This window comes from Pseudophryne corroboree, chromosome 3, assembly GCF_028390025.1.
Source record: "Pseudophryne corroboree isolate aPseCor3 chromosome 3, aPseCor3.hap2, whole genome shotgun sequence".
NCBI lineage: Eukaryota > Metazoa > Chordata > Amphibia > Anura > Myobatrachidae > Pseudophryne > Pseudophryne corroboree.
The window spans coordinates 570,993,995-571,017,677 of NC_086446.1; the positions used below are offsets into that span (position 1 = coordinate 570,993,995).

Here is a 23,683-nt window from a genome sequence, read left to right on the forward strand (position 1 = left end):
CTGTGGGGCATGTCTCTGGCACTGCGGGGCATGTATATGGCACAGTGGGGCATGTATCTGGCACAGTGGGGCATGTATCTGGCACTGTGGGGCAATGTAACTGGCACTGTGGGGCATGTATCTGGCACTGTGGGGCATGTACCTGGCACTGTGGGGCATGTACCTGCCACTGTGGGGCATGTATCTGGCACTGTGGGGCATGTATCTGGCACTGTGGGGCATGTATCTGGCACTGTGGGGCATGTATATGGCACTGTGGGGCATTGTATCTGGCACTGTGGGGCAATGTAACTGGCACTGTGGGCCATTTTCAGTGGCCACACCCATTCTGGTGCGTGGCCACACCCCTTCTGGTGTGTGTCCACACCCATTTTTCAGCGCGCGCACCTTCGGCACCTGCACATGCTTCTTTTGCTGTTTGTTTGTTTTTTATGGGGGGGGGCGCCATTTTCCATCTTGCCCTGGGCTCCAAAAACCCTAGCTACGCCTCTGGATCCTAACCATTGGTGGAAATGTATATGTGTGGCCATCAGCCTCTCTGTGGATTGATGTGAAAGAAGCTCAGACACTTCTAGAGCCAAAGCCCTCGAATGATGGCCATATAATCCTATGGGGATTGCTGTTAAATATGGAGAATTATATAAATGCAGTAAAACCTCAGACAACTGCAATTTGTTTGAAAAAGGGAGAGATAGAATACTGCGCTGTAAAAACAAAGCTGGCCTGGAGGTGGTCATAGGGCTCCCCTAAATGGGCCCAATAAGTCAATAAATGTGAAATGAGAAAGGACCACTCCCACTTGGCGCTAGTCTGTCACATCAAAAATCATATATGAATATAGCTCCACTGTAATTATAGAATGAAGCATGTACCAAGTGTTATATCAGGCATGTCCAAACTGCGGCCCTCCAGCTGTTGAGAAACTACACATCCCAGCATGCCCCGACACAGCTTTAGCATTCTCTGACGGCAAAACTGTGTCAGGGCATGCTGGGATATGTAGTTTCACAACAGCTGGAGGGCCGCAGTTTGGACATGCCTGTGTTATATTAGAAACAACCGGATGTTTTAATTAAGACAAACACTTAATAAAATTGGTCAAAAATTCAAATGGTGAAACAATTCCTACCAAGATGGTGATGGCAGCCGCAGGTATAACATGCAAGGTATTCCCAGGAAAAACACCCTGCATATGGCTCCATGGGGTTTGTTTCCCAATAAAATGTTGAGTCCAAACGTCCTTGGAAGTTCGGGGGCACTGGCAAGCAAATACTGACGCGTTTTGGGACGTCAGAGTCCCTTTTTCAAGATTGTGTGGCTCCAGTGCAAGATGTGTGGCTTTATATAGGGCTAACAATTAGTCAAATGTCTCAATTTTGAGACTTCCTGTCCGGCACCCGCCAGAACCTGAAGTGACGTCAAAATGCGGTTCTTTCGCTGACCGGAAGTAGTATGCCGTCTACCGGAACCGGAAGTGACGTTATTATGCATTCCATTTGCCGACCGGAAGTGGTATGCATTCCATTTACCGGAAGTCACCCGTGAATAGGTCCCACTAGCTCAGATGGACACAGTTCTTCTCAAAATCAATAGATGATTTCCGGGTGAAGCATTGGAAGATATTTTTCATATTTTTGTCCCAAACGTAGTTACATATAAAACAAAACAAAAATGATCAGTAAAAGTCAAAATAAAAACAATTTTTTTTGAAAAAACAATTCTAATAATTTTTGGCAATTTTAAAAGAACTCGAGTTAATGGATGACTATAAAAATTCAAGAAAGAATGGGAGATGATGAATAAGTATAAAAATTATTTTAAAGAATTATAAAAAATATTATAAAAATATTATAAAAACCATTTCATTTCAAAGTCCTGGTTTAGACCCATGGGAGAGAGAGTTTGCAGGTTATAGATGGTTTACATTTCCGCTTTCGCTAAATTAATCTTTAAGTTGCGGTTCTTCCATGTCGCTTTGATATGGATCAAGCCTATAAAATTGGAGATAGAATTCATGGAACATTGTAGTTCAGTTTTGAAATGCTCTGAAAGGTGATGGGTAGTTAAACCTTTTCGAATGTTCCAGAGATGTTCCCCAAATCTAGTCTTTAATGATCTAGATGTCCTACCAATGTAAGTTTTCCTGCATTTGCATGTAATCATATAAACAAAATTGGTTGTATTACAGGTGATAAAATCACGGATTTTCATCTGCAAACCATTAACTGTAACTTCAGTGAATTCTGAGTTTTTGGATTTGATGTTTCTGCATCCAATACAAGTCCCACAACGGTAAAAACCTAATGTCCTTATGGGATTAGATGTTTTAAAGGGTAAAGCACTTCTTACTAGATGGTTTCTTAAATTCAGGGCTTTACGATAGATGAGTTTTGGTCTAGATGGAATAATTTCTTTCAATACAGGGTCGCCCAACAGTATGTGCCAATGTTTCTTTATAATTTGCTCAAAAAGTTTGTGATCAGAGTCAAAGCTTGAAAGAAATGCCCACTGTATGTCCATGGAGGCACTGGGAGGCTTTGCTTGTTCTTCTATCAGTGTGGATCTTTCCATTGCCATCGTTTGTTGTGCCGATAGCTGATCCAGTTTTAATATATATTTGTAAATCCAAAAAATAAATTTCAAGTTGGCTAATGGTGAAGGTGAATTGTAGATTGACATTGTTATTATTCAAAGCAGTACAAAAGGAGTCCAGTTCTTCTTTTTCTCCCGTCCAAGAAAAAATAACATCGTCAATATATCGGCTCCAATTTTTGCTTACCCCAAGTTACGCCAGAATGGATGGTGGTCGATTCCCAATATGCCATAAACAGATTGGCGTAACATCAAAATTCATAAATTCATATATGAATATAGCTCCACTGTAATTATAGAATGAAGCATGTACCAAGTGTTATATTAAAAACAACCGAATGTTTTAATTAAGACAAACACTTAATAAAATTGGTCAAAAATTCAAATGGTGACACAATTCCTACCGAGATGGTGATGGCAGCCGCAGGTATAACATGCAAGGTATTCCTGGGAAAAACACCCTGCATATGGCTCCGTGGGGTTTGTTTCCCAATAAAATGTTGAGTCCAAACGTACTTGGAAGTTCGGGGGCACTGGCAGGCAAATACTGACGCATTTCGGGACGTCAAAGTCCCTTTTTCAACCCCACGGAGCCATATGCAGGGTGTTTTTCCCGGGAATACCTTGCATGTTATACCTGCGGCTCCCATCACCATCTTGGTAGGAATTGTTTCACCATTTGAATTTTTGACCAATTTTATTAAGTGTTTGTCTTAATTAAAACATCCGGTTGTTTTTAATATAACACTTGGTACATGCTTCATTCTATAATTACAGTTGAGCTATATTCATATATAAATTTATGAATTTTGATGTGACAGACTAGTGCCAAGTGGGAGTGGTCCTTTCTCATTTCATGCAATTTGTTTGAGGTTATGCTGCAAAATGGCTGTGATATATCTCACCCTGAATGAAACTTAAACGCAAAGAAGGGGTTTATTACTACCATGGGGTGACCTTATTTGACTACCACCGTTAGGGTAAGATATCCTGCGGTTTTCGTATTAAAAACATTCCTACCAATGGGCGGTTTAACGCTTCCTTTTGTTAGAAATGGATCCTGATCCTCAATAAATGTTCCTATGACCTTATACTTTTAGTCATAGAGGAGGTCACTCGTGAATTTTTGAACATACGCTCACAGATTGAAGTGTTTGAAACTACCCATAGATCTACATTAGAGGCTGATGTTTCCAGCAGTTGGCTTGAAAAATTGTCCACCCAGATTGAAAAATACTGGAAGGATCTGATAAAATATACGATAAACAAACTGGATAAAGTCAACAATGATTATGCCAAAAGGCAGGTGTACCCGTGGATATCGGGCACCTTCACAATGAAAATGATACCGAAACAATTACAATTTAACCGGTTTAATACTGCGCAATTAGATATGGAAATATCTACAGATGGAACAGCATCTGCAAGGGATATTGAATTCCAAGACACAATCTCAGGTAACCCCCCTTTAGGGGTATGCACCAGAGCCCAAATTGCTGACCCCGAAGGCTTTACACAAGGCGAGGGGCCAGAGGCAGAGGACAAAATGCAAAACATCATCAATACTCCAAACAGAAATAATATTTAGCCTCTCTAATTGTACCTTTTCCCCAGTGGAAAATAAAATTCTATCCATGGGACTAAATTTTGTTCCTACAACCAAATTGAATCCATCTGAGTGGAGGGTTGAACAATTTAAATTAGAATGCCAGTTGAGACTCAGAATATTTTAATTCACATCCATCTACTTTTCTCCATCTACTTCTATTCCTTCTTTAAGAGTCAAATCTAAGTTTGACCCAATTTCACACAATCAAGCAATTAAAACTTATTGTATGACGAACGACCATCAAATCCTTAAAAGCAGTAAACAACAACAGGAAGGACATTCCAATCTTTCCAAACCTGAATGGGAGGCATTAATTAAAATATCTAAATATGATGATGTGGTAATCCACCTGGCCGATAAAGGTGGGGCCATAGTCATTCAGAATACGGCTGACTATGTTAAGGAACTTGATCTCCAACTTGCGGACACGGATACTTACCAGAGACTATCCTCTGACCCTACTCAACAATTCAAGGAAGAACTGGATAACATCTTAAAGGCTGCCCTTGCTGACAACAGACTTTCACAATTGGCATTTGATGCACTGACTACTTCTTATCCGATAACACCTATTCTATATTTTCTACCGAAAATACACAAAAATTGCCATACTCCTCCAGCTCGACCCATTACTTCAGCTAGGGGGTCGTTATACCAATATGTGTCTCTATTTTTTTAGATCACTTTTTTTTTTGTGTAAACTGTTTTTATTAGTTAGAGCATCAGTCAAACACATTACAGAAATATTTTCAAAAACAAAAGGAGGGCATACAAAAATATCGCATAACATATAGTCGTCAGTACACTACACATAAAGCGCCCTTAGTAGAAAAATATCTGACTGCATTACTGACAACATTAAAGCTTATAAAAGAAGAACATATTAACACAACAGCATAGATGAATGGGAAAGAGAAAAAAGAGAGAGAAGAGAAGAGGAAGAGAGGAGAAGTAAGGGAAAATTAGGGTGGGCAGAGTCAGGTGTGAGAGTCTGCGCAGTAAGGGCAGACTATTTGGGGAACGGTGGGGCGTCCCCCACCAATCATGAGTCTGGGCCATATTACAGAGACATCATTGTCGGAATATGAGTATGGGTATGAATAATGATACAGGTATGAATATGAGCCTGTTTACAAACATGAGGGGGGTTATGTCGTAATATAGGACTGATACAGCGGTGTGTCCTTAAAGTCATACCAGGGAAACCAAATAGCTATGAAGTTAACTGTTTTCCCAGATGAGAAGGAGACAAGGTCCTCCATGTCTAAAAAGTGATCAATCTTTGTGAACCACATTTTAATCGAGGGTGGAGAGGTGGATCTCCAAAGGATTGGAACCACCGCTTTAGCTGCGTTGCTAAGGTGTCTTAACAGGGAATGTTTGTAGGAGTGTGACCCTGCGGGGGGGTGATTAAGGAACCAGAAATCTGGGTCTTTCGGGATCTCATCTCCCACTATCTGTTCGGTGCAGTTAAATACCTCTGCCCAGAATGGAGTTATGAGAGGACAATCCCACCAAATATGTATAAAACTCCCTGGGGCATTTTTGCATCTCCAACACAGATTCGAAAGAGAGGGGAACATTTTATTGAGAACACGAGGGGTCCTATACCACCTATATATAAGTTTATAAAGGGTCTCTAATGTCGAGATGCATAAAGAACTCGCCTGAGCGTTCTTAAACACGGACTCCCAGTTAATCTGAGTAGGTAGCCCCGACAATTCCTTCTCCCAGGAAGCCAGGAAGGTAGGAGGTTGTGGGAAAAAGTTTTCCATAATCATCGTATAGATTTGTGAAATAGTATGCGTGGGTGAACTGGGGGAGGTGCATAGTTTCTCAAACCCGGTGAGGTCCCTAGTTACGTCAGAGAAGTTCTTAGGAGATGATATGAAATGGTGGACCTGCAGGTACCTCCAAAACTCAGCACTGTGTAGATTCCAAGAGGATTGAACATCTGAAAAAGAGCGCACCCTACCCGAGCTCACCAGCTGACCGACTCTAAAGATCCCGGCTTCTGCCCATGGGGCGAAAGCAGTTCCTTGAAAGCCAGGGGCAAATTCGGAGTTATAGAGAAAGGAGGTTAAGGGGGATCAGTACTAAATGCCGCCGGTCGGAATCCCGGCGGTCGAAATACCGACGCCGGAATCCCGACCACACAATCCCGACAGGGGTGGTGAGCGGAATGAAGCCCCTTGCGGGCTCGCTTCGCTCGCCACGCTGCGGGCACGGTGCCTCGCTACGCTCGGCACACTATTATATTCTCCCTCTATGGGTGTCGTGGACACCCACGGAGGGAGAATATGTCGGGATTGTGGCGGTCGGGATTCCGGCATCGGTATTTCGACCGCCGGGATTCCGTCCGGTGGCATCCTGACCGCATCCCGGTTAAGGGGGACCATTTGGAGGATATGTGACTCTGGGATCAGCGTGGCCCATAATTTGAGCGTGGGAGAGACCGTGGGGTGTGATACCTTCGGGAGGGTAGGAAGCCAAGGTGCGATTTCAATATAATGTGGGAGACAGCCCTCCTCTAGGAGGACCCATTGTTTGCGGTCTTTGGCACGCGTCCATTCCAGAATCCTATTCAGGTGTACCGCGTGGTAGTAGTTAGGGATATGTGGGAGTTGTTGCCCCCCTTGATGTTTTCTCCTAAACAAAATGTCGTGTTTAAACCTGGGTGTATTACTACCCCATACAAATGTACGGATAAGCCTCTGGACATCGCGAAGCCAGAGCAGGGGGATGTGTATCGGAAGGGTCTGGAGAAAGAATAAAATCCTTGGGAGGGCATTCATTTTAATTACGTTGATCCTTCCGAACCAGGACAGTCTCAGTTTCTTCCATTTCAGGAAGTCTAAGCGAATCCTAGTCAATAAGGGTTTAAAATTTAGGGAGAACACTTTGGATAAATCGTTGGTCAGTAACACCCCTAAATATTTTAATTTATGATCATGCCAGGTGAAGCGGAAGGCCTGTTTCAGGCTTTCTACTATAGCAGGAGGAGTAGTTAAATTCATGGCAATAGATTTGGAATAATTTATTTTGAAGTTAGAGAGGGCTCCAAACTTCTCAAACTCTGCCATTAAGTTTGGCAAAGAGGTGACCGGATTCGTGATTATTGCGAGTAGATCATCGGCATATAATGCCAGTTTGTATTCGGTCCCCCTTACCAACAAGCCCGAGATATTTGGGTTAGCCCTAATACTTCGGGCTAATGTTTCCATGCAAAGGACAAAGAGCAATGGGGATAGCGGGCATCCCTGTCGCGTACCGTTGAAAATTGGAAAGGGGTCAGAAAGGGAGCCATTAATCCTAATTTTGGCGGACGGAGAGGTATAGAGGGATAGGATTCTGTGAAGACAGACGTTACCAAGTCCCAGATGCCTCAATATACCGGTCAAAAAATCCCAGTCTACTCTGTCAAAAGCTTTTTCTGCATCAGTCGACAGTAGGATTGATGGGGATGAAAGCTGGCCGGCATAGTGAATCATGCTGAGCACTTTAGAGCAGAGGCGTATCTAGCACGGGGCGAGCAGGGCACGTGCCCTGGGCGCTGTGGAAGCCCCAACAGAGGGGGCGCCACCGGCACGGCCCGCTCACCCCATGCAACAGGGATTCCGCCGACGCTACCTGCGGCGCTCTCCCTGTCTTCCCGGCTGCTGTGCCTGTCACACTGGACAGGCAGCGGCAGCCAGGAGCCTCCGCTCATCTCCCCCCCCCTCCTCCCTCCCTCTCCCTACACAGTCACATTGTACTGTGCGCGATCGCGACGGTACGCGCGCGCGCCTGCGCGGCTTTAGTGAGCGCCGAGCGGGTTTAACAGCCAGGTGAGCGGAGTGGACTTTAGTTTTTTTTCTGTCGGGAGAGGGGGTTGCGGGACAGTGTGTGTGTGTGAGTGTGTGTTAATTGTGTGAGTGTGTTAATTGTGTGTGTGTGGGACAGTGTGAGTGTGTTAATTGTGTGAGTGTGTTAATTGCGCGTGTGTGGGACAGTGTGAGTGTGTTAATTGTGTGAGTGTGTTAATTGTGCGTGTGTGGGACAGTGTGTGTGTGTTAATTGTGTGTGTGTGGGACAGTGTGCGTGCGTGTGTGTTAATTGTATGTGTGTGTGTGACAGTGTGCGTGTGTGTTAATTGTGTGTGTGTGTGTTAATTGTGTGTGTGTGTGGGACAGTGTGCGTGTGTGTGTTAATAGTGTGTGTGACAGTGTGCGTGTGTGTTAATTGTGTGTGTGACAGTGTGCATGTGTGTTAATTGTGTGTGTGACAGTGTGCGTGTGTGTTAATTGTGTGTGTGGGACAGTGTGCGTGTGTTAATTGTCCCGGCGGTGATTGGTGTCTGCAGTGTGCGCCCCCGTCCTCCTCCGCTGTTGCTGACAGGAGCGGTGTTGTGCGGCTCTCCCCCTGCTCCGCCGGCTCCGTCCTCCCGTCGTGGCCCTGCAGTGTGTGCCGGTCTCCCCAGCAGCAGCAGCAGGTTAGTCTCTCTCTCTCTCTCCTACCCCCCCCCCCTCTCTCTCTCTCTCTCTCTCTCTCTCTCTCTCCTTAGTGGATTGAAGTTTGTAAGTATCATTTTCATTTTTACAGGTGCCCCTATTGGATTCTACTGGACAAGTGGACGTGACCGGCGTGGGATGTAGGTAAGTAATGTGTCTCTCATTTTTACAGGTGCCCCTATTGCATTCTACTGGACAAGTGGACGTGACCGGCGTGGGATGTAGGTAAGTAATCTGTCTCTCATTTTTACAGGTACCCCTATTGGATTCTACTGGACAAGTGGACGTGACCGGCGTGGGATGTAGGTAAGTAATCTGTCTCTCATTTTTACAGGTGCCCCTATTGGATTCTACTGGACAAGTGGACGTGACCGGCGTGGGATGTAGGTAAGTAATGTGTCTCTCATTTTTATAGGTACCCCTATTGGATTCTACTGGACAAGTGGACGTGACTGGCGTGGGATGTAGGTAAGTAATCTGTCTCTCATTTTTACAGGTACCCCTATTGGATTCTACTGGACAAGTGGACGTGACCGGCGTGGGATGTAGGTAAGTAATCTGTTTCTCATTTTTACAGGTACCCCTATTGGATTCTACTGACAAGTGGACGTGACCGGCGTGGGATGTAGGTAAGTAATCTCTCTCTCATTTTTACAGGTACCCCTATTGGATTCTACTGACAAGTGGACGTGACCGGCGTGGGATGTAGGTAAGTAATCTGTCTCTCATTTTTACAGGTACCCCTATTGGATTCTACTGACAAGTGGACGTGACCGGCGTGGGATGTAGGTAAGTAATCTGTCTCTCATTTTTACAGGTACCCCTATTGGATTCTACTGACAAGTGGACGTGACCGGCGTGGGATGTAGGTAAGTAATCTCTCTCATTTTTACAGGTACCCCTATTGGATTCTACTGACAAGTGGACGTGACTGGCGTGGGATGTAGGTAAGTAATCTCTCTCTCATTTTTACAGGTACCCCTATTGGATTCTACTGACAAGTGGACGTGACCAGCGTGGGATGTAGGTAAGTAATCTGTCTCTCATTTTTACAGGTACCCCTATTGGATTCTACTGACAAGTGGACGTGACCGGCGTGGGATGTAGGTAAGTAATCTCTCTCTCATTTTTACAGGTACCCCTATTGGATTCTACTGGACAAGTGGACATGACCGGCGTGGGATGTAGGTAAGTAATCTGTCTCTCATTTTTACAGATTCCCCTATTGGATTCTACTGGACAAGTGGACGTGACCGGCGTGGGATATAGGTAAGTATGTGTGAGTGTGTCAGTGTGTTTTAATAAATTTTTACTGTCACGGTGTGTGAGTTGTGTTTTTATTTGGGTATTTTTTCTGTTGTAGAACTACAGGTACCGGCGGGCCCGTTATTTGCCTGCATGTTGGTACTTGAGGTTCTCCAAGTACCAGCAAGCGGGGGAGGCTTTCTGGGCCTTGTAGTTCCACAACAAAAAACAATATTCTTTTTTACTTACATGGCTATCAGCCTCCCATCCACAGCCCACGGATGGGGGGGACAGCCTCGGGCTTCACCCCTGGCCCTTGGGTGCCTGGAGGGGGGGTGACCCCTTGATTTAAGGGGTCCCCACTCCTCCAGGGAACCCCGGCCAGTGGTGACTAGTTGGGGGGGTAATGCCACGGCCGCAGGGACCTACATAAATGTGTCCCCCGGCTGTGGCATTATGTCCCTGGCTAGTGGAGCCCGGTGCTGGTTTTAAAAATATGGGGGACCCCTACATCTTTTGTCCCCCGTATTTTTGGGACCAGGACCGGACTAAGAGCCCGATGCTGGTTGTCTAAATACGGGGAACCCCTGTCCAATTTTTTCCCAGTATTTAAACAACCAGGACCGGCTCAAAGAGCCCGAGGCTGGTTATACTTAGGAGGGGGGACCTCACGCAGTTTTTTTTGGACATTTTTAACCCATTCAGACCCTTCTCCATTAAGTTAATGGAAGCCCTGGACAACAAAATTGCATTCATGTCCTCCTCCCACTCCCTTCCCAGTCCCAAACACTAATTATTATTTTTTTCTATAAAATTGTACAATATATCACAAGTATGATGAGCAGGCATGCAGCGGGCATTGGCGGCTTTGGACTGAGTTGCAAATTAGTGGCGGAGGGCTGGGTCAGTTGATGGTGGGCCAGTTTGTAAGCCATTGGTGGTGGCAGTGGGCATCGGCTTAGAGGCAGTGGCGGGCATTGGCTCGGTGGCGGTAGGGCTCATTGGCAGGATTCGGCAGACATTATGCTGTAGTGCCTCACCGCACGCCACTGACCTCACCGCACGCCACTGGTGTGTGGGACAGTGTGCGTGTGTGTTAATTGTGTGTGTGGGACAGTGTGCGTGTGTGTTAATTGTGTGTGTGGGACAGTGTGAGTGTGTGTTAATTGTGTGTGTGTGGAACAGTGTCAGTGTGTGTAAATTTTTGCAGTCCAGTGTGTGTGTGTGTGGGGGAGAGGAAAGTATGAGAATGTGTGTGTGTGTAGTCTGAGTGGGTGTGTGTAGGATTTGGGGGTGGCCAGTCTGTGTGTGTGTAATCAGTGTGTGTGGGATGTACTAATGGCCATTTACCGAAGAGAGATATGTATTAAACCACGGGCACTGAGATGCCCTTCTCACTCACCATCCAGCTGGGTGGGCGAGCCGGGCGGGTGGAAAGCCAGCAGCAGGGGCAGTATGCCAGATATCAGCAGCCAAGGGTGGGGGCTGTAATGCACGTGCGGAGCCCAAAGCCGGAGATCAGCAGCACGTTGACCGGCAATAAGCAGCTTCTGCTTCCGCGTTCAACATGCTGCTGATGTCCGGCTTTGGGCTACGCAGGGTTCGGAGGATGGGTGTCCTCTGCCGGTGTACTGCAGCTCCGGGGGTGCGGGCTCCGGAGGCTTTCAGCACTGTTGAATATCCAGCTGCCTCAAGTATGTACAGCCCGCACCCTCTGCTGCTGATATCCGGCATGCTGCTGCTGGTTGTCCCCCCGCCCGGCTCGGCCACACAGCTGTATGGTGAGAAGGGCATCTCAGTTCCTGAGGTTTAACACATATGCCTCAGAAAATGGCCTCTGCGGTAAACGATACTAATGCTTACCGTGACAGTAACAGCGGGGAGGAAGGTGCACATCGGAATCCTGCAGAATGAAACAAGAACCCCTTCAGAGCGCAGCAGACCACACTGAAAAGGGTGCATACCCGGTGCGGTGCTCTGCATCCCGGGTGGTGCCGAAGATGTGGAGTGTCGGAGGTGGCAGAAGCGCCGCAGCTTGGGGTGAGAAACCGCTGCAGCCCTTCCGCTGCCAAACTCTGCAATTAGTCTATTAAGGGGGTGGGCTCCCTCATCATAGTGCCCCACAGGCCATGTTAATTCTGGGGGTAGGATCCCCTAACTCTATAATGGGAATTTTGGCTCATATCATGTGCTGTAACGTGAATTTTGGCTCATACCGTGTGCTATAATGTGAATTTCGGCTCATACTATGTGGGGTAATGTGAATTTTGGCTCATTCCGTGTGCTGTAATGTGAATTACGGCTCATACCGTGTGCTGTAATGTGAATTTCGGCTCATACCATGTGGGGTAATGTGAATTTTGGCTCATACCATGTGGAGTAATGTGAATTTTGGCTCATACCATGTGGGGTAATGTGAATTTCGGCTCATACTGTGTGCCATAATGTGAATTTCAGCTCATGTCGTGTGGGGCAATGTGAATTTCGGCTCATACTGTGTGCTATAATGTGAATTTCGGCTCATACCGTGTGCTATAATGTGAAAGGGGCACCAGTACTAGATAGTATAAGGGGTCCTAATGCACTAAAGGACACGCCCCTTTTGAGTGACCGCGCCCCTTTTCCGGAGCGCGCGCGTGCCTTCGGCGCGCGCATAATTGCTATCTAAACTTTTTCATTCCACCTTCAAAATTCTACTTCGACCACTGCACCTACATACACATACATACACACCCTGACATCTTTATATGCAGTGACACCGGTGGCGTCTGCACATACTTTCCTTTTGTATTTTTTTTTTTTTTTTATTATCATTTTATTAATTTATTCTTTTTATTAGAAATTTTTTTTTTTTTTTTGGGGGGGGGGGGGGGGGGGCGCCATTATTGATCTTGCCCTGGGCTCCAAAAACCCTAGTTACGCCTCTGCTTTAGAGGTATTGTCCCTAGCTTCTCGGCCTAAAACAAATCCAGCTTGATCTCCATGTATCAAGCAAGGTAACAATAGTTTAAGGCGATTTGCAATCAATTTAGCGAAAAGCTTTATATCTATATTTAATAGTGAGATTGGCCGGTAGCTGGAGCAAAGACTGGGGTCTTTACCCTCTTTGGGTAGAACTGCAATATGGGCTTCGAGAGATTGTGGGGAGAAGGGCGATTGATCTGATATGGTGTTAAAGGCTCTTGTGAGTATAGGTATTAATTTCTCTTTAAAAGCTTTGTAATAGGCAATAGTATATCCATCGGGGCCGGGACTCTTGCCATTAGGAGAGGATTCAATAACTTTCTGAACCTCCTCAGCAGAAAACGGGGCATCTAGATCTTCTACGTCCGTTGCGGTTAGTGTGGGGAAATGTAAGGTCCGTAAGTAGTCAGCTATGGCTTTTTGATGGGACGACCTGTCAATTCTACCGGTTGGGCCGGAGAGGTTATACAGAGTGGAGTAATATGTCCTGAAGGCCCTGGCTATGTGGGGTGTCTGGTGTTGGGGTTGGCCATGATTGTTTTTAATTGTATGAATAAAAGTAAGAGCCCGTTGTTCTCTAAGTGCTTTGGCCAGTAATTTTCCAGGCTTATTGTCCCATTGATAGTATCTGCTGCGGCACTTCCGATAAGAAAACTTGACTCTATCAGAGAGTAACTTATTCAGAGCCGCCCTAGCAGTTTCGAGATCGGCGTAGTGTTGTGGGGTTTGGGATTTTTTATGTAGAAGCTCGAGAGATTGTATCTTAGACAGTAAATCCTCTCGGAGTTTCTCTCTCTGCTTTTTGCGGAAGGATCCTATTTGAACACAAACCCCCCTGATGACACATTTATGAGCTTCCCATACTGAGACTTTGGAAATGTCATCTAAGTCGTTGGTACAAATGTAAGAGTCCAAAGCGTTGTCAATTCGGGACTTACAGTCTGCGTCTTGCAGGAAAGTGTCGTTAAAACGCCAGGACCATTGGCGATGTGCGTTGGGAGGTAAGCGTAGGGTGAGGTTAACTGGGGCATGGTCGGACCATACAATCTGTCCTATAGAGGCATCAGACAGAAGGTGTAAGTGTCGGTGACTCAAAAATAAGTAATCAATCCTGGAATAAGTCTGGTGTGGGTGTGAGAAATAGGTGTAGTCTATATCAGTAGGGTGTGTCAATCTCCATGTGTCGATCAGCTGGTGGTCGAGCAGGGCACGTCTCATTCCCCTATGCTCCCCCTCTGGCCTGCAGGAAATCTTTTTAGAATTGTCCTGGTGGGGATCCCGGGTCCAATTTAGATCACCTCCCATCACTACCACCCCTTCTAAAAGAGGTTCCGCGGCTTCTAGAACTGAGGATATAAAGGAAGGTTGTTTAGCGTTAGGGGCATATATATTCAAAAAAGAGAAACGTTGGCCATATATGTCGCATTTCACCAACAACCCCCTACCCTCAGCTATTCTGTGGGAGGCAACATTGAGGACAGGCAGGTGGCGGGCAAGTAATATGGCTACGCCTAGTGTCTTACCAGCCGAATTATTACATGCGGGTAATAGTGACATTTTAGGGACGGCACGTGTCCTATCTTGAAGTGTGTTTCCTGAATAAAAGCAACGTCTATTTTCTCATCTCTAAGCCATTTGAGAAGTTTAGACCTTTTTTCAGGGACATTCAGCCCTTTGACGTTAAGGGTAGTTACGTGTAGATCACTCACCCCCATTATCAGACGGATCTAATCGCTTCACATTAGTCTTCTCTTCGGCAGACCCTGGAAAAGGTGAGGGAAGAATAACAGGGGGGGGAGATAGGAAAAAAGGAAAGGCAAGGAAATAGAAAGAGAAAGCTGCGGCGTGGGAATCCCCGCCAAAAAGTACTTTGACATTAAACAGAAGTGGTGTTACTACAAAAAGAACTGCTGCAAAAAGGACAGGAGCGGAATCCTGCCAACTCCCGATCCAAAGAAACAGGGGATGCAGCATAGTGGGGTCTTGCGGGGGGCTCAGGACAGCGACCACTCCCAAGGTAGAAACTAGATAAATATACCGAGGTGTGCACTAGGCACATGCGAAACATGCAAAATAGAGCATACAAATATATAAGTATATATATTGGTATAAGAGCGTACAGATAATCCTCAAATTATCAAACCGGGTTTCATGAAACTATAGCATCTGTACACTATTATCCATCTACATAAACAAAAAAACAAAAAAAAACAAAACAAAAAAAACGATCTCGTCCGTGAGCAACACATTGCACTTTTAAGAGAGAGAAAGACTCAATTTATAACATAAATAACAAGCAAATTTACGTCCACTCGGGACGAGGCTTCTCATTCAAGGAGGTTTCGAAGGACGTGGGCCAAGAGTGGATCCCCGCATCCGTGGGGAACGAACTTGCTGCCACGCGTCATCTGGAGGGAGTACAACAGGCAAGTCCGGAAGGTGGTGAAAGGCGTCCCAGTCTGGCACTGGAACCGGAGGGATTCCCAGGATCGTGAAGAAAGCCTGTAAGTCCGACGGTCTAGAGAGACTTGCGATTTTACCGCCATGAGAGACCTGGAGGGAGAAAGGGAAGCCCCATCTGTATTTCAGCTCGAGTTTCCTGAGAGAGTCTGTGAGAGGTTTCAAGGCGCGACGTTGTTGTAAGGTCGACCAGGCAAGGTCAGGAAATATCTGAATCTTGTCGCCTTGAAAGTCAATGCTGTCCAGTTGACGGGCCGACCTCAATATTTCCTCTTTTTGGACATAATAATGGAGCCTACAAATCACGTCCCGTGGTCTGTCGGAGGGTAAGCTTCGAGGACGGAGGGCTCTGTGAGCTCTATCGAATATTATGTCCTTGTTCAGATCCAGGTCAATAAGTTCCCCAAATATCTTAGATAAGGCGGCTACCAGGTCCGTTTGCTGGACGCTCTCAGGCAGGCCCCTGACTCTAATATTATTTCGCCGTCCGCGATTATTCATGTCCTCAATGCGTGATTTTAGGAAAGAGATATCGTCCCGTTGGTGAAATAGCGCTTCCCGAAATTTGATCAGAGAGTCCACTGCAGACGATTCATGGCGTTCCAGGACATCCACTCGTGTCGCGATTTGAGACATATCTTGTCGGAGCGCTGTCACTTCCTGAGTAATGGTGGAAAGTAGGCGAGTCTCCAAGGCTGAGAAATCTTGTTTCGTAGGAAGTGTCCGTACATGAGACAATATTTAGCTTATCTCTGCAGTCAGAGAGAGGGTCTGTGGGGGCACCGGAGTCCCAGGAAAGGCCATGTTGTCCACCGGATCGTGTAAACTCGGGGAGGTCGGGACAGTAGAAGAAGCAGCGGGGGATGAGGTTGGGGAAGTTAGGAATTGACGTAAATCTGATGAGCGTCGGTTCGCGGGGAGTGGAATCGCGTCCGGCTTGGTCTTTGCCTTTTTCTTTTTCTTTATCCCTCTCACCATGAGATCGGTCTTTAAATAAAGCGGTATAGAATTACCCTTTCATATATCCTCGGCACTATGAAGCATGAGGGTCGTCGCCGTGCAAAAGCCCCCACGTGGTCTTAGGGTGGCATCAGGTAGGCATGTATGAGGTTAGGGACCCATTTGTCCACTTGCAGTGGTAGTATATCCGATATGGCCCAATGGGGGTGTATCTGCGTGACCCCAGGCCACCAAGCAAGGTATCAGCCACCGCAGATGCCTAATTTGATGTATGGATGGCTGGATGGATGGATGGATTGATTGATGGATGGGTGAAGGGAGCACTATGATTAATTTTATTGTGCACTAAGGCCTGTCTGGCCCAGCCTCATGGGTCTCCCCTCCTCCCCTCAAACTTAGGCACCTCAGAGATTCAGTCCAGGGGCCGTAGCTCTGTTCAGTGGCCTGGCAGCAGTGAAATCTCAGTACCTTTTGGTGCATCCAATATGGCCGCCGGACGTCTTCCCGCGCCGTCTCGCTCGCCGGGTTGCTGGGTCTCCGCCGGGCGAGTATACATCTGTTGGGGCCGGGGACAGGGAGGCACTGCTAGTCGTGGCCGGCGGCCAACGTCCGCGGAGAGGACGGAGCTCCAGGTGACGTCCGCGGCCTGTGTAGTGGGTCCCGGAGCCGCTTCCGGCCCAAGGCCCAACTCGAGGTCCCGGCTTCTCCTAGCCCCGTAGGCCGCAATCCGCGGGAGCAGTTAAAACTGCTCCCCGATTCCGCGGCACTTCAGGGGTCCCAGCTGGGGGGTGCAAGGAGGGCGGCAGTGAGAATAGGGTGGCTTGGGAGGTGCAGAAGGCTGAAAAAAAAGCAGTTTGGGCTATGGTTCTCAGGAGCTCACACTAGGCACGTCTGTCTCCTTCAGCACCCAGACCACGCCCCCTTTAGATCACTTTTTACAGCCTGGTGTTCAGGCTAGAAGCAGTTGCCTTAAAGACACCACTACATTGCTTAATAATTTATCAACTATTGATTTTGTTCCCTCAGGTTGTATGTGGCCACCATTGATGTAAGTAATCTCTACACCTGCATCCCCCATGAGGCGGGTTTACTGTGACTGTGAGATCACTTATTACCAACAATGATGCATATGTTGGCCCAGATATTGAATAGTTTCTACATTTATTAAAATTAACCCTGGAACGTAATTATTTTTTGTTTAACAACAATTATTTTTTACAGCTTCAAGGATGCTCTATGGGCAGTAATGTGTCACCGTCATTTGCTAATTCTTTTATGTATCAGGTAGAAGATCAATTATTTTTTTCATCAACAGACATCAGTTCTAAAATTTTGGTTCATTTTAGATACATAGATGATTTACTGTTATTTTGGACAAGACCACAGGAGTGTTTGGAAAAACTGCTCAATGAACACAATGAGTCACCTTCACCAGTTAAATTTACGTGCCACATTGACGCAGTTATGGTTGACTGTCTTGATGTACACACTGAAATCAGTAATAATAAAATCTGTACATATTTATTTCTTAAGGCCACTGACAGGAATAATATCCTTCTTGCATCCAGTCACTATCCCTTACCCTTACGGAAGGGACTTCCGTACTCGCAGATGTTGAGAGCGAGACGTATTGTAAGCGATGAGTCAAAAACTGAGTCTACTTTGGACACCATTATTACCAAATTTACTGCAAGGGGTTATTCATTAGCTGAACTAGAAGTTTAAAAAAAAAAAAAAAAACTCTAGATGCCATGCTCAGTTACTTTATGTACATCAGAACAAAAGTCAGATAAGGATAGATTAATTTGGGTTAACAGATTTAATACCCAAAGCAACAATATAAGATGTATTAGTAAGAAATTCTGACCAATTGTGCAATCCGACAAACATCTCTCATCCTTATCTAATACTAGATTAATGCCAGCATACAAACGGGGCAAGAAGCTCCAAGATCATTTGGTAAAAACCAATGTATGTTTTCCCTTAACCAACAGCACCTCTGTGGAGGATTTTCTCAATACATCCAAACCAGGCTGTTTTCTGTGTTTCGGGTGCACAACCTGTAGCCATATGCTTGCCGGCGACAGTTTTTGTCACCCATACATTGGGAAACGTTTTAAGATCAAACACTGGGTTAGCTGCGGTCTCTACTATGTGGGGAAGACCGATGGAACTTTCAAAGAGATGATGGCGGGACATCAAACATCCATTAGGGCAGCGTTGGCGATGGGGCATAGTGATCAGCCCGTTGCCCGACATTTTCTAAATGCCTGACATACCTTGGTGGTACTTAAACACTGCATTATCGATCACATTCCTCCTTTAACACGTGGAGGAAATCGAGGATTACTTTTATTAAAAGCTGAGGCAAAATGGATTTTGTTATTAGATACACTATAACCTAGAGGTTTAAAGGAACAGTCTGGACTTTCATGTTTCTTGTGAGGGTTTATGAGGAGCATGTTTGTGACAAGTTATCATGATGCTATTGAATTAAGATTACTGAATCATGATACTGGTCTCTTATACAATATTTGTATGAGATTATAAATTTAGTCACCATGAAGGGATATCTGATTGTTTTTATGTGTTGTCATCTCAGATGATACGCATGTTGGATTATTTATATGAAATTATTGAATTCTTCATTCATTATAGGTGCATTTTTTTAATGTAACCTGTACTTTGTGAGACAATGTATTCCTTTGTATATAGATGAGAATTTTTTGCCATAGTCAGTTCCTTATACATACATCTTGCTGGTTTCTTTATTGCAACTGTATTAACTGATGCACCAGCAGAGGATAGTGTGTTACTGTGTAACATAGTTTTGATACTATGTATTTGTTTGCACTTTTGTAAAGGTTTTGTTTTTTGTTTCAATCACCTAACAGGTGGGGATTCTCCGTGACGCCGTGGGCTGGCAACCTGTGATGACGTCATCTTTACTGAGCGGGTGTGGTGGACGCTGGGCAACATGGACAGTTTGGCGGGGGTAATAAGGTAAGCTGTATGTAATTTTGTCTTTGCGCTGATGAAAATGTTTTAATATAAACATTGAAACGTCGATATACACAGACTGAGTTGAGTCCAACACCCGGCATTCTGATGTAGATTCCTATAGAGCTTGCTGCGGTGCCCTCCGTGAGACTGACTGGCAGACCCCATACAGGTAAGAAATTCCAGTGGCACTCAAACAGGCTTTGTAGTAGTTTTAAAATAGCTTCCTTTATTAAGTCCTACGGCGTTTCACATAAACACTTCACAAACAACACTTATATAACAGCAAAGACAATTGGTTCATTAGCAATTCAATAATAATACTCGCCTATCCGGCGCCTCCGATACCCGCCTGTTCTGTACTGACTAAGGGGGGTAATACAGATCTGAATGCTGCTGTGTATACATAGCGGGCGATCAGTTCCAAACTGTGCATGCACCGCAATGCGAAGGCGTGTCGGACAGCTACAATGGGCATCGCCGGTCAGCGAGGGGATGATACGAAGGATCCATTTGCACGGGCGTACGCAAGGTGATTGACAGGAACAGACCATTTGTGAGTGGCAACTGACCATTTACAGAGTGTGTCTGGATAATGCAGGCGTGTCCAATCGTTTTGAGGGAGGGTGTCTGACATCGACTCCGGTCACGATTAGCAGGATTCAGTCGCACTGGAAGAGTAAGTCCTGGGCTGCGCTGAGACTGCATAAACTGATTTTTAGCAGCTCTGCTAACACATAGGAACGCACAGCGAAAATACACTCCCCCTGTAGGCGGCGACTATCTGATCGCAGGACAGCGAAAAACGCAGCCCAATGATCAGATCTGAATTACTCCCTAAGCCTGGGCTCCAAGTCATGACGTCATTCAGCGGCATCAGACAAGCGACCAGGCGTCTATGTGCTTGTTACTAGGAGATGCTCTAAAAAAATATACAACCAAAATGAGAGTCAATACAGTGACAAATTAACAAAACCAAACACACCAGCACCAAATCAAACTAAAGAAATAAGTCAAAAGATGTCACAAGTCGGATCACAGGCTTGTGATTCCCCCCCCCCCCCCCCCCCCACACACACACACACACCGCAGGACACTGTGGCCTGCGGGTGGGACAGTCCCAAAAAAAACTGGACGCTGTCCCGCAAAAATCGGGAAAGTTAGGAGGTATGTATATTTACATGTATAAATAAATAATAGTGTGGTGTCGTCAGGGGACACGGGCAGCCAGGAGCCTTGTGCATAAAGTTTGGGTGCGCATATGCATCTGCCGAAAGCCTGGGCCCTTAGCGAGACGCAGGTATTTTTTTCCCAGAGCTATTATTTCTCCTAATAATACTATTAAGGGAAAGCACGATAAATGCTTGGGAAAGACAGGTTAGCTTGCTTGTACAGAATAAAAATAAGAAATATTTAATAAGATCCTGAAAGTGTAACAAAAAGTAACTTTGATTATTAAATGGTATATATTCTTTCAGACATCTGTACAGCATGCAGCTGTAATGTGACAGAGAGAGGTTGGTTACTCCTCTGTGCATGGCACTATCACGCTTCATTTCCAGCTTCTCATTATTAACTGAAAATGATAGGAACAGGTTCTGACAAGATTGTTGAGTAACTTTTGGGTAGAACTTGTCCATAACAAGAACTTTATTAGCTTCACAAATATTCTCAATCTTTGCTTATACTGTCTCCTGTTGAAATATGCGCAAATAGCTGGTTTTTACCATGAGGGGGTGGGGCCTAATGACATGACTAGCCCAGAACTGCCCCGCCACCCCCACCTGCATCCCCTCTGCAGGCTTTCTACCGGATAGAAGACTTCAGCTGTCGGTAAGTATGTAGCAGAGTCTTTATACAAAACACCAAACCAATGGTGAAATAGGTATACATATATCCTCCCTGAGATAGCCATAGGTAATCAATCGCAGTGCGTACGCAGTGTACCTCTGATGCATGTGCAGTATACAAGAAAATGACTCAACTCTGCTAACATCGGCATTGCGTCCAGCTCTGAATCAGCCCCAGACTGTTTTACATTATATGCTGTGTGAATCGGAATAATAATAAAACAGCATTTTGAAGGTGCCGAAAGTTTGAATAGTAGTGACACCCTGTTCAAATGAGTGCACGTTGTGGGTGGGATGTACTAAAGGGTAAATGCATCCAAAAAGCCCATTTTCAGGCTCAACCTAGGACGCCGTGGCTTGTACGGGAGGGGTTAAGATGGTACTCAGGGTTAAACAAAGAGACAAAGGGGTATATTTACTGAAGTGTGTGCTTTTAGAAGTGGAGATGTTGACCATATCAACCAATCTAGAAGGTGCTAGATAAGCTTCTCCACTTTTAAAAACCTGCACCTTAGAAAATATACCCAAAACTCTCTTGTTCTGTCATCAGAATCGGAGTTTGTCTCTTTATTCATCCCTGAGTACTGCTGCATATATATATATATATATATATATATATATGTATATATATAGAATAGCAGAGACCTAGGCGCTTTAGTACCGATGTATAGTGATAGGACGTTATGGACAACACTCCTCAACTCTTTTAAGAGTAGCCGCTCATAATACAAAATTTGTGTATGGTATACACATAAACAAAGATAGGTAGTGGAGAAAATAAGCGCTTGTGAGTGCAATAACAGATAAAAAGGGAAATGACCAGGTGGGTATGATTATAACCAAGAGCACTTATCTGGTTTTACAAGAATTTCCAACAGATGTTCATCATTTAGGATTTACATGTAAAGAAAAAACATAACAAAACATAGTGTGTACCGTTCTCACAAAAAAATGTAATTTAGTAGTGGAGGGCAATAAATTAGGGAACATGCTTATTCCCAATTAGACATATTTGATAGCCCAGACATTTAGAAGTAAAACATAGTAACAATTTAATATACAAAAGACATACAATGGCTAGACAACACACGTACAAGATAAAAAGTATTTGAAGACTTATCTGTCCATCTAAAAGGGGACACAGCAGCAAACCGTCCCAATAAATATAAAATAGCCAAAAAACATGCGTCAGGAATTTAAAAGTTCAAACGCTTATCTGTCCATTAGAGGAGTTCAGCAGCAAAACAGTCTGACTTTTTGATCATTTTTTATTACTTAAGGTGGGAACCTTTTTTTAATTACAGGTTGAGTATCCCTTATCCAAAATGCTTGGGACCAGAGGTATTTTGGATATTGGATTTTTCCGTATTTTGGAATAATTGCATACCATGATGAGATATCATGGTGATGGGACCTAAATCTAAGCACAGAATGCATTTATGTTACATATACTCCTTATACACACTGCCTGAAGGTAATTATAGACAATATTTTTGATAACTTTGTGCATTAAACAAAGTGTGTCTACATTCACACAATTCATTTATGTTTCATATACACCTAATACACACAGACTAAAGGCCATTTAATACAATATTTTTAATAACTTTGTGTATTAAACAAAGTTTGTGCACATTGAGCCATCAAAAAACAAAGGTTTCACTATCTCACTCTCACTCAAAAAAAGTCTGTATTTCGGAATATTCCGTATTTCGGAATATTTGGATAAGGGATACTTAACCTGTATCTGGAAACACTGTATTAGCTTTTAGAGACTGATATAATTTTTCGGAACTTGTACACATTATTAGAAAGGTTAGTGTGGACAAATTTTATTTGAGTGATCTGTTTACTCACATATTGTACAACCAAGATTTGTGAAACAAATTTGTGGACCACCAGAAGTTTGCACAGACGAAGAGTAAGAGTTGGGTTGAATGCATTTCCGCTAACATTTTAGAAAAGAGGCAATTGTGCCCTTCATTTTGCGAAGCAGTACAAAGCAAGGTTTTATTCTGCAGTGAGATTATTGTAATGAGATTACAACAGGGAGGCCACACACTTTGGGTTCCTCTTGCTATAAGGAACACGAGACTGGCTGGTCAGTGCAGAGCCATTATCTTTCCTTGAAGATATAAGGCCCAATATAAAAAGGTGGTAACTGCAACTGTCCTTCTCTTCCAATCAGGTCCCCTTCAAATTATATACAGGTTGAGTATCCCATATCCAAATATTCCGAAATATAGAATATTCCGAAATACAGAATTATTTGAGTGAGAGTGAAATAGTGAAACCTTTGTTTTCTGATGGCTCAATGTACACAAACTTTGTTTAATACACAAAGTTATTAAAAAATTTGTATTAAATGAACTTCAGGCTGTGTGTATAAGGTGTATATGAAACATAAGTTCACTCTGTGCTTAGACTTGGGTCCTAGCGCCATGATATCTCAATATAGTATGCGATGATTCCAAAATACGGAAAAATCCGATATCCAAAATACTTCTGGTCCC

General features: G+C 44.7%; 1 long non-coding RNA gene across 1 annotated transcript in view; it reads left to right on the forward strand.

The window, feature by feature from the left end:
* LOC135058030 (uncharacterized) overlaps positions 1 to 23,683 on the forward strand; it is a 95,093-nt gene that overhangs the window by 49,562 nt on the left and 21,848 nt on the right. Inside the window, exon 2 of the long non-coding RNA XR_010244545.1 lies at positions 19,215 to 19,323. This is a non-coding gene — a long non-coding RNA (uncharacterized LOC135058030). The remainder of the gene's footprint in view (positions 1 to 19,214; positions 19,324 to 23,683) is intronic.